The sequence below is a fragment of the Phacochoerus africanus genome, chromosome 1, assembly GCF_016906955.1.
Source record: "Phacochoerus africanus isolate WHEZ1 chromosome 1, ROS_Pafr_v1, whole genome shotgun sequence".
In the NCBI taxonomy this organism is placed as follows: Eukaryota; Metazoa; Chordata; class Mammalia; order Artiodactyla; family Suidae; genus Phacochoerus; species Phacochoerus africanus.
The window spans coordinates 112,300,959-112,313,201 of NC_062544.1; the positions used below are offsets into that span (position 1 = coordinate 112,300,959).

Below are 12,243 nucleotides of genomic sequence, written 5' to 3' on the forward strand. Positions count from 1 at the left end.
AGGTCCAATTGGAGCTTCAGCTACTGGCCTATGCCACAGCCACAGGAACATCAGATCCGAGCCATGTATGCGGCCTACACCACAGCTCACGGCAACGCTGGATCCTTACCCCACTTAGCAAGGCCAGGGATCAAACCTGCAACCTCATGGTTCCTGTTGGATTCATTTCCACTGCACCCCGACAGGAACAACCTGAGTATCTTTTAAAAAAAAAATTTTATTTTGAGGGGGGGGAAAAAATTGAGGAGAAATTTACAAATTAACTTTTTCCCCCCTATCTTTTTGTCTTTCTAGGGCTGTACCTGCAGCATATGGAGGTTCCCAGGCTAGGGGTCTAGTAAGAGCTGTAGCTGCTGGCCTATACTAGAGCCACAGCAACACAGGATCCAACCTGCATCTGCAACCTACACCACAGCCCATATCAAAGCCAGATTCTTTTTTTGTCTTTTTGCTATTTCTTGGGCCGCTCCCGTGGCATATGGAGGTTCCCAGGCTAGGGGTCGAATCGGAGCTGTAGCCACCGGCCTACACCAGAGCCACAGCAACATGGGATCCGAGCTGCGTCTGCAACCTACACCACAGCTCACGGCAATGCTGGAACCTTAACCCACTGAGCAAGGCCAGGGATTGAACCCGAAACCTCATGGTTCCTAATCAGATTCGCTAACCACTGAGCCACGACGGGAACTCCAAAGCCAGATTCTTAACCCACCGAGCAAAGCCAGGGATTGAACCCACATCCTCATGGAGCACCTAAAATTAACCTTTTTAAAGTGCATAATTCAGTGATATTTAGTACATTCACTATGTTGTGCAACCACCGATTCTGTAAAGTTCCAAAACATTTTCATCACCACAAAAGAAAACCTCATACCCATTAAGCAGTCAGTCCTCAGTTTCCGCTCCCCCAACACCTGGCAACCAGCCATGGCTTTTTGTCTACAGATTTATCTATTCTAGATACTTCATATAAATGAAATATCATATGTGGCCTTTTGTGTCCGACTTCTTTTACTTAGCATAAGGTTAATCCATACTGTAGCATATATCAGTGCTTCCTTTAAAAAACAAAAACAAAAAAAAAAACCAATATTCCAGGAGTTCTCGTCGTGGTGCAGCGGTTAACGAATCTGACTAGGAACCATGAGGTTGTGGGTTCAATCTCTGGCATTGCTCAGTGGGTTAAGGATCCGGCGTTGCTGTGAGCTGTGGTGCAGGTTGCAGACGTGGATTGGATCCCAAGTTGCTGTGGCTCTGGTGTAGACAGGCGGTTACGGCTCCGATTAGACCCCTAGCCTGGGAACCTCCATATGCCACGGGTGTGGCCCAAAACAAGGCAAAAAAAAGCCAAGGGAAAAAAAAAACAAACAAACCAATATTCCATTGTATGTATATATCACATTTGTTTATCCATTCCCTTGCTGATGAACATTTGGACTGCTTCCACTTTTGGGCTAGGTGAATAGCACTGCTATGAATTTTTATGAATAAGCATCTCTTTATCTGTTTTCAATTCTTCTGGATATATATCTATGAATGGAATTACTGGGTCATAAAGTAATTCTGTATTTAGCTATTTAAGGAAGCTACTTGAGGAAGATAGCCAAACTATCTTCCACTGTGTATAGTTTTAACTATCTTGCCAAATAATCACCAAGACCTATTGTTAAAAAATAAGATGCATAACAGTGTAGTGTGCAATAGTCTGTATATAAAAAAGGGACATGGTATCCCTAACAGGATACATATGAAAGAGTTACATGGCTTTTGCACAGGAAAAGGAGGCTGAGATGTGAGAAAGGCTTGTTTTCATGCTCTACCTCTTTTACACTGTTTTGATATACATGCTTTATCAACTTTCTTGCTCTAAAATATCATTAAAGCTCCAAAAGGAAGCAATATTATGAGAGAAGGACTGTACTCTGGGATAGGAAGAATATATAGTTTTTATCATAAACCACACTGTATCATTCTATTTTTACCTAGTGTACCACCCCTCTTTTCTTGGCCAAATGTGGCATGAGGAAGTTCTCAGGCCAGGGATTAAACCTGGACTACAGCAGCAATTCAAGCCATAGCAGTGACAACACTGTATCTAAACCACTGAGCCACCAAGGAACTCCCCCCCACTCTCTTTTCTTCCTTTTTAGGGTCTCCTGGCATAAGGAATTCCCAGGCCAGGAACTGAACCTATATTCCAGGGCTCAAGAGGTATCACCAATCCTGCTGTGCCACAGCAAGAACTCCTCCCCTACTTTTTACTATGGTAAAACATACATACCTAAATTTACTATCCTAACCATTCCCCCCGCCTTTTCCTTTTTTGGCTACCCCTGCAGCATAAGAAAGTTTCCAGGACAGGGATGGAATTTGAGCCATATCTGCTGCTTACACTACAGCTGCAGCAACACAGGGTCCTAAACCCACTGTGCCAGGCTGGGGACTAAACAGGCAATGTTACATAGACAAGCTGGATCATTAACCCACTGTGCTACAGTGAGAACTCTTAATCATTTTAAAGTTAAAGTTCAATGGTATTAAATACATGCACACTTCTGTGCAACCATCACCATCATCTATTCCCATAACCCTTTGTCTTCTTTTGAGGGCTGCACCCCACGGCATATGGAAGTTCCTTGGGTAGGGGTCAAATGAGAGCTGCAGCTGCCAGCCTACACCACAGCCACAGCAACACCAGATCCTTAACCCACTGAGAGGCCAGGGATCAAACCCATGTCCTCATGCATCCTAGTCAGGTTCGTTACCCCTGAGACATAACGGGAACTCCTATCCCCATAACTTTTCATCTTGAAATCTGAAACTCTATACCCAAAGAACATTAAACCTCCCCTCCAATTCTTTCTTTCCCCCAGCCCCTGGTGACAACCATTCCACTCTGTCTCTATGGTTTGGATTACTCTTTAAGAATCTCATCTAAGTGGAATCATATTTTATTTGTATTTTTGTGACTTACTTCAGATAGCATAATGCCCGCAAGGTTTATCCATGTTGTAGCACACTGCATGATTTCCTTTTCTTTTTTTTTTGTCTTTTCTAGGGCCACACCCATGGCATATGGAGGTTCCCAGGCTAGAGGTCTAATTGGAGCTGTAGCCACAGGCCTATGCCAGAGCCACAGCAACGCGGGATCTGAGCCTCGTCTGCGACCTACACCATACTTCACCGCAACGCCGGATCCTTAACCCACTGAGCAAGGCCAGGGATGGAGCCAGCAACCTCATGGTTCCTAGTCGGATTCGTTAACCACTGAGACACGATGGGAACTCCCATCTTCCTTCTTTATTAAAGCTAAATAATATCCCCTTGTATGTATATACCATATTTTGCTTATCCATTTACTGACTGGTGAACACTTGGGCTGCTTCCATGTTTTAGCTATTGTGAACGTAAGTGCTATGAACATATGTATACAAATACCTCTTTAAGTCACTGCTTTCAATTCTTTCAGGGTATAAACCCAGAAGTGAAATTTCTGTGTCATATGGTAATTCTATTTTTAATTTTTTTTTAATTTTTTTAATTTTTTTTTTGTCTTTTTGCTATTTCTTGGGCCGCTCTCACGGCATATGGAGGTTCCCAGGCTGGGGGTCTAATCGGAGCTGTAGCCACCGGCCTACGCCAGAGCCACAGCAATGCGGGATCCGAGCTGCGTCTGCAACCTACACTGCAGCTCACGGCAACGCTGGATTGTTAACCCACCAAGCAAGGGCAGGGACCGAACCCGCAACCTCGTGGTTCCTAGTCAGATTCGTTAACCACTGCGCCACGACAGGAACTCCCTATTTTTAATTTTTTGAAGAGCCTCCATACTGTTTTTCAGTGCAGCTCTATCATTTTACATTCTTATGAACACTTGGTGTTTTCTGGCTTTAATACTATAGCCATTCTAAAGAGTATAAGGTAGTATCTCACTGTAGTTCTGACTTACATTTCATAATCCCAAGAATAAAGTGAAGTGCATATACTATTTTAAATTTTAAAAACTAGTTAAAAATAGAAAACCTTAAAGCCACCCAAGAAAATGTTCTGTATTTTGATTGGGTGGCAATTACATAGGCATATATATTTACCAAACCTCACTAAACTTTTTTAAGTAGGTAAACTTTATTTATGCAAATTGTACCTCAATACAGGAAATTTAAAAAAACAACACTAAAGTGATTCCAATATTAGGAACTGGATCCCGTGTTTGGGAATAATTAGGTTTGAGAACCACTGTTTCTATACTTTTTTTCTTTTCACAGCACCTGTGACATGCTGAAGTTCCCAAGCCAGGGACTAAACTCGAGCCACAGCACTGACAACACAAGATTTTCAACCTCGCTAGGCCGCCAGGGAACTCCCTAGGAATCAATGTTTCTAAGCATCATGGACTCAGTAGTGAAGCCTGTTTATTTCCCCAAATTGATTCCTACAATGCTATCCCCCCTCCAAAAAATCCTTTCAAATTAAAGTGTGATTACTAGGTACTACAAACTATAATTTATTTTATTTTTTGCCTTTTTGTCTTTTTAGGGCCGCACCCACGGCATATGGATGTTCCCAGGCTAGGGGTCTAACCAGAGCTGTAGCCACCAGCCTATGCCACAGCAAAGCGAGATCTGCAACCTACACCACAGCTCATGGCAATGCCGGATCCTTAACCCACTCAGCAAGGCCAGGGATCGAACCCACAACCTCATGGTTCCTAGTTGGATTCGTTTCCACTGTGCCACAATGAGAACTCCTACAAACTACAATTTAAATGGCCGAAGTTAAAGAGCTGCATCTGCATGTCTGGCACTTGGGCTAAGTGCTTCTCTCTCACTGAACCCTCACATCACTCTGTTATCACCATTCTACAGAAGAGGAACCGAATTACAAAGGAGTTACATTACTATCCAGAGTCATAAGCTGTCAGGTTTAAGAGTTAGTACCTAACTGTCAGCCTCTCTCCAGAGAGCCTGTGGTCTTACCTAAAATATTCTACTGCCTTTGCTGAATTTAAAACCTACAAAAGAGGAGTTCCCATCGTGGCTCAGTGGTTAACAAATCCGACTAGGAACCATGAGGCTGTGGGTTCAATCCCTGGCCTCGCTTAGTGGGTTAAGGATCCAACATTGCCATGAGCTGTGGTGTAGTTTGCAGACAAGGCTGGGATCCTGCATTGCTGTGGCTCTGGCTTGGGCCAGTGGCTACAGCTCTAACTGGACCCCTAGCCTGGGAACTTCCACATGCCATGGGTGTGGTCCTAGAAAAAGACTAAATAAATAAATAAAACCTGCAAAAGATAAACAGAGCTTCCTTCTGAAAAACTTTTTTTTTTGTCTTTTTTGTTGTTGTTTTTGCTATTTCTTGGGCCGCTCCCGCGGCATATGGAGGTTCCCAGGCTAGGGGTCGAATCAGAGCTGTAGCCTCCGGCCTACTGCCAGAGCCACAGCAACGCGGGATCCGAGCCGCGTCTGCAACCTACACCACAGCTCACGGCAACGCCGGATCGTTAACCCACTGAGCAAGGGTAGGGACCGAACCCGCAACCTCATGGTCCCTAGTCGGATTTGTTAACCACTGCGCCACGACGGGAACTCCTGAAAAACTTTTAAAGTTAAACGAAAGACTTTATCCAGAAAAGAACTTTTTCAAAAAAAACTCTAAATGCCACAGCATTTCCAACAAAAACGCTAAATCATATAATAAAATTATCTTGTAGTAAAAATGTATATTGTTGAAACATGAAATATCTACCTCAAACATACTTCTTTAGGACTCAAAACCTAAATAACAAGAGGGTTACATAGAAGTATATCAGGTAGTGCCCGTTATAGCTCAGCAGTTTAAGAATCTGCTTCTTATCCATGAGGATGTGGGTTCAACCCCTAGCTTCGCTCGGTGGATTAAGGATCCAGCATTGCCACAAACTGCAGCAGAGGTCACAGATGCAGCTTCAACTCAACCCCTAGCCTGGGAACATCCATCCATGTGATGCTACTGGTATGGCCCTAAGAAGGGAAAAAAAAAAACAAAGTACACCAGAGGAGGAGTTCTTGCTGTGGTGCAATGGGATTAGCGTTGTCTTGGGCATGCTAGGATGAAGGCCTGATCCACAGTCCACCTCAGTGGGTTAAGGATCCATCGTTGCTGCAGCTGCAGCTTAGGTCACAACTGCAGCTCAGATCTGAGCCCTGGCCTGGGAACTCAATATACCATGGGGCAGCCAAAAAAGAAAAAAAAAAAAAAAGTACACCAAAAGAGTGGCATATGTGCAGATGAGAACAACTCATCTGTACTGACTTAAACACAACTGTTATGGAAATAAGGTAAAAATAACAATGTACAGGAGTTCCCGTTGTGGCTCAGTGGTTAATGAACCCAACCAGCATCCATGAGGACTCGGGTTCAATCCCTGGCCTCACTCAGTGGGTTAAGGCATTGCTGTGAGCTGTGGTATAGGTAGAAGAGGCAGCATGGATCCAGCATTGCTGTGGCTGTGGTGTAAGCTGGTGGCTACAGCCCTGATTGGACCCCTAGCCTGGGAACCTCCATATGCCACAGGCGCAGCCCTAAAAAAAAAAAAAAAAAAAAAGACAACAAAACAAAAACACATCAAAAAACCACCATGTACTTATAACAAAAGAACTTTCAACCATATGCTTAACATCAAAACAGTTCTTATTTATTTTTCAGCCGTTCCCTCAGCATGATAAAAATTCCTGCACCAGCGATCAAACTTGTGCCACAGTTGCAGCAATGCCAGATCCTTAACTTGTTGTACCACGAGAGAACATCTGAAACAATTCTTTAAAGTAATGGAATTGGATCTCTGTATTTTAGAGTCATCAGGGAACTTCAGAAAATAAAAACCTATCTTCGTCTCTCTTTCTTGCAAAAAAAAAACACATTAGTTTTCATGCAAGAACTTCTTCTGGGGGCCTACTATTATTATTTTTTTTTTTTTTGGCTTTTTAAGGCCACACCCACGGCATATGGAGGTTCCCAGGCTAGAGGTCCAATCAGAGCTACAGCTGCCGGCCTACACCAGAGCCACAGCAACTCGGGAGCTTGAGGCGCGTCTGTGACCTACACCACAGCTCACAGCAACGGTGAATTCTAAACCCACTGAGCGAGGCCAGGGATCGAACCCGCAACCTCATGGTTCCTAGTTGGATTCGTTTCCGTTGAGCCATGATGGGAACACCGAGGGGGCCTATTATTAAATTGACAAAGTGATTCAAAACATTTCCTATAAGTTTTAGGGACTTCTGTCTTAAGGACTATGGTAAGGAAGAAAGGTTAGTAAAACTGGAAAACTTACTTAATGGAAAACATAATTTCTAAAGAGTAAGCGTAAAAGATAAATGAAGTCTGCATAGCTGGTACATGATAAACAGACATTTGTAACTTTATTTACTTAGTCTTTTTTAGGGCCGCACCTACAGCATAGGGGTTGAATCAGAGCTGCAGCTGCCGGCCTACACCACAGCCACGGCAATGCCGGATTCTTAACCCACTGAGCAAGGCCAGGGATCAATCTTGCACTCTCATGGATACTAGCTGGGTTCATAACCCACGGGGAACTTCAAATGCTTCTAATTTTACAATTATAAAGATTCTACAGCTACAGTCAGACATGTGTGTGCATGAGAGTTGGCGTGGATCAGACATTACTCAAAACTCCCTCAGCTATAAAAGGCAATGGCAGCAAGTAATAGAAGAAAATTTCAACTCAACACATCTACTTTTCTGTCCACTTGTTGCAGAGTGCCATCTCTCCTGCTATTATTTACTGATGCTTAAGAGCAGAACTAAATGATCCCAGAGGCAGATAAAGGCAGAATCACTACTACAACCAAGAATGAATCTAGACAACTTGTGATTTACCTGGTCTCATGTTATCAAACTATTATGATGTCCATTAATATTTATAAAAACGATGGTAAAATCCTAGGGCACAGCCCCTGACTAACTCCTACAGTTAAACAAGAGAAAATGAAAACACCAAACATGTGTTTCTCCTATTCAATCAGGTGGCAATAAAGAAATTCATATAACTTTAAGCTTCCTACCAAAATCCTCATCACCTTGAAAGCCGTCATTATATAAATACAATGCACTGATATCTTATCCTGAAAGAAAAATACCCTTAAAAAAAAAAATACCCTTGAAGAATCTACCAGTTAGAACAGGTATTTCTACCAAGGGAGAAAACTAATATGCACTGAGCACCATGCTCTTCATATATTATTTCACCTAAAATTCCTATGAAATGGAATCTTCACTTCACAGATGTAGGTCCTGAGGCTCAGAGAAACAAAATAGCCTGCTTAAAGATAGGTAGATAGGTACATATACACATATCATACACATATCATCCATAGCAAATTCTTTTGTAATTACAGGGTCATTGGCATTTCTGGTTAAAAAAAAAAAATCTGATTTAAGGAAACCTACCGGGCAAAAACATTACTTTTGTTTCTAACTCAATAATGTAAAAAATGAGCAACTGAGAAAACTTTGAAACAAAGTCTTCCCTCTTTTAAGAGGCTATCAAACTACCCTAATGCATACTCGGAATCTACTAAAAGGAGAAATTTCAAGCCTCATGGAACAGTAACAGAGTATCATGCCCAGTGATGCTAACCTAATTTGTTGTCCTATGCCCAGCAGTTGCTCTGGGCTAATTTTTTTTGCCATGGATCATCAGTATTCCCTATGAGAATAAACATGGCAGGCTATTAATGTTTTTGTGATTAACACCCAATGCGGAGTTCTCTTGTGGTTCAGCAGGTTAAGGATCTGGCATTGTCACTGAAGCAGCTTGGATCGCTGCTGAGGCACAAGTTCAATCCCTGACCTAGAAACTTCTACGTGCCGAAGGTGCAGCCAAAAAAAGGAAAAGAAGAAAAAAAAAAAAAAACAACACCTGATCTGTTTCCACTTTCTTGTCAGCAATATTTAAAAAAGGAGGAATAGGAGTTTCTGTTGTGGGTCATTGGTAACGAACCCAACTAACATCCATGAGGACACAGGTACAATCCCTGGCCTGGCTCAGTGGGTTAAGGATCCAGCATTGCTGCAAGCTACAGTGTAGGTCGCAGACTGGCTTTGATCTGGCGTTGCTGTGGCTGTGGTGTAGGCTGGCAACTACAGCTCCGATTCAACCCCTAGTCTGGGAACTTCCATATGCCATGGGTGTGGCCCTAAAAGACAGAAAAAAAAAAAAAAAAGAAGAGAAGAAAAGAAAAGAAAGAGAGAGAGAAAAAGAAAAGCAGATGAAATTATTGAAAATGTTCACATTTTTAGGAATAAAGACAATGTAGGAGTTCCTGTCGTGGCGCAGTGGTTAATGAATCCAACTAGGAACCATGAGGTTGAGGGTTTGATCCTTGGCCTTGCTCAGTGGCTTAAGGATCTGGCGTTGCCATGAGCTGTGGTGTAGGTTGCAGACACAGCTCGGATCCCACGCTGCTGTGGCTCTGGCGTAGGCCGGTGGCTACAGCTCCAATCGGACCCCTAGCCTGGGAACCTCCATATGCCGCAGGAGCGGCCCAAGAAATCCCAAAAAGACCAAAAAAAAAAAAAAAAAAACCCAAAAGGAATAAAGACAATGTAAAATAAACCAAAATCTTCATACGGCAGGAACTTTGTTTTCTTCAAATGTGTCCTAGAACAGGTCGCTGGCATACAGTAACTATTTGTTCAATGAGTGTATAATGGCAAGCTAGCGTGGCCATCCCTCTTACCATGCCAAGGAGAAGTTCAAAGCCAAGCAAAACCACTACCATCACATGCCTTCCCTACCAGGTAGCCCTTCTCACCAAATGAGAATATTCATCCCCTTAACAGCTCACTTCTTTCTAGAGTGCTCAGACTAAAGGAGAACAAGAAAAGGTAGTCAAAACGGTACCAGACCAGGATACTTACATGGTATCAATTAAATTAATATGATCCAATTTCCTTTATTTGTGATTAGTTTAAAATACCTTAATAGCCCCTGGATGGGTGGCTACACCTGATGTTAACACTATTCCCATCCAAGCCAGTATCACTGCTGACCCCTCCAGTAAGAGGAAGGGTTGTTCTCTGATTCGCATTCTCTGGTTAGCCTATTTTTTATTGATAATTGGATATACCCAAAGCAGAGACTGTGCATAAACTATAAGATGACCAAACTACTCTATCAAAAAAATGAAAACTTAAAAATGAACAACAGAAGAAATAAGATGAGAGTGATCAGGAAGTGAGAGAAGTATGTGTATGATATGGTAAATCCATCTCCTTAAAGATTAAGAGGTTAGGAAATATATCTATACAGGAAGAAATATTGGTTAGAGTAGAAGAGAAAGAGGAAGAAGTTAAAGGAGTATCTTACAGGGAAAGGTAGGAAAATAAAATCAGAGAGAAAAGTTATGGAGTAAAACAAAAGGTCGAAAGGAGTTCCTGCTGTGGCACAACAGGATCAGTGGCATCTGTGCAGCACCAGGACACAGGTTCAACCCCCAGCTCAGCACAGTGGGTTAAGGATCCAGCTTTGCCACAGCTGAAGCACAGGTCACAACTGCAGCTTGCATCTGATCCCTGGCCCAGGAAATCCAAATGCCAGAGGGCAGCAAAAAAAAAGGAAGAAAAAAAAAAAGATCCTAAGATTAGTAGAGAAGAAAATCATTCGTAGTGTTGCACCCACATTTCCCTAGAACTTACACTCATATATAATAATAATCTCTCTCCATGGGGAAAAGGAATGAAACAAGAGTCTTCTATTTACATACCTTACAAATGTGCTGCAAGACCAACGGCCTGTGTGGCAGAAGTTCTACAAAGTGCCCTGAACTTCTCAGATGAAAGGCACTATAAAAACATAAAAAATATCAACAATTATGTCTATTCATTTTACAGGGGAAAAAAAAAAGCACAGGATGTACAGTGGGCTTGTCCAAAGTTCTGTAAAGTAATTTAAGAATCCAGAGGGTGGAAAGGGCAGCATTTAATTTTAATTGACATACCAATCTTATTTTCTGAATATTATAAATATAAAAAATATTTGTAAATCTGTGTTGCCCTTCTAAAAGCAAAAATTAGGAGTTCCCCTGTGGCGCAGGGCTTAGGATCCAGTGTGATTGCCACAGCAGTTCAGGTTGCTGCTGAGGTGCAGTTCAATCTCTGGCCCAGGAACTTCCACATGACACAGGTGAGGCCACAAAAAAAGAAAAGAAAAAGCAAAATTCAAAAGCATACGTTAAATTATTTTTCCAATATTATAAAAATTTTCAAACATAAACGAAAGTTAAAAGAATTTTACACTGGGAGAGTTCCTGTCATGGCACAGGGGAAAAGAATCCAACTAGGAACCATGAGGTTGCGGGATCGATCCCCGGCCTTGCTCAATAGGTTAAGGATCTGGCGTCACTGTGAGCTGTGCTGTAGGGTGAATACGCAGCTCAGATCTGGCATCGCTGTGCCTGTGGCACAGGCCAGGAACTACAGCTCTGATTTGACCCCTAGCCTGGGAACATCCATATGTAATAAGTGCAGCCCTAAAAAAGACCGAAAAAAAAAAAAAAAAAGAATTTTACAGTGAATACCTGTATCCCTACCACCCACACTATCAGGAACATTTGAATGACCTGCTTTATCAAATTAGGTTTCCTTTTTAATACACAGAAAAGTATAGATTAGAAGACAACTGTCAGGAAACAGCTTCAAAAAAACCGTTGACGTCATTAGGTTAAGGAAATTAATAATACTAGGAAACCCTTCTGATATCTTTGTCAGAAATGATCAGTATTAGTTTACTGTTTAAAGTCAGAACGTACTCATATCTACCCTTGACTCTTGGTGAATGATTCTACTGTTTAATATCAGATCATATCATCATCCTGATTAAAAAAAATCAAAAAACAAATGGAAATAACTTCTCATGACCTAAAAGGTCCTACATGATACAGTTCCTGTCCATTTCTGTAATTTTATTTTTTATTTTATTATTATTATTATTATTATTTTGTCTTTTTGACATTTCTTGGGCTGCTCCCACAGCATATGGAGGTTCCCAGGCTAGGGGTCGAATCAGAGCCATAGCCGCCAGCCTACACCAGAGCCACTGCAACGCGGGATCTGAGCTGCGTCTGCAACCTACACCACAGCTCACAGCAACGCTGGATCCTTAAGCCACTGAGCAAGGCCAGGGATCAAACCGAAACCTCATGGTTCCTAGTCAGATTCATTAACCACTGAGCCATGATGGAA

The 12,243-nt window shown here is 42.2% G+C and overlaps 1 protein-coding gene across 2 annotated transcripts in view; it reads right to left on the bottom strand.

Moving 5' to 3' along the window:
- RHOA (ras homolog family member A) overlaps positions 1-12,243 on the bottom strand; it is a 74,530-nt gene that overhangs the window by 59,143 nt on the left and 3,144 nt on the right. Inside the window, exon 2 of one of the 2 annotated variants that reach the window (XM_047774277.1) lies at positions 10,767-10,845. The exons of the other annotated variant lie outside the window; for it this stretch is intronic. The gene's annotated coding sequence lies outside the window, so the exon portion shown is untranslated. The remainder of the gene's footprint in view (positions 1-10,766; positions 10,846-12,243) is intronic. 2 annotated transcript variants of the gene reach the window in all.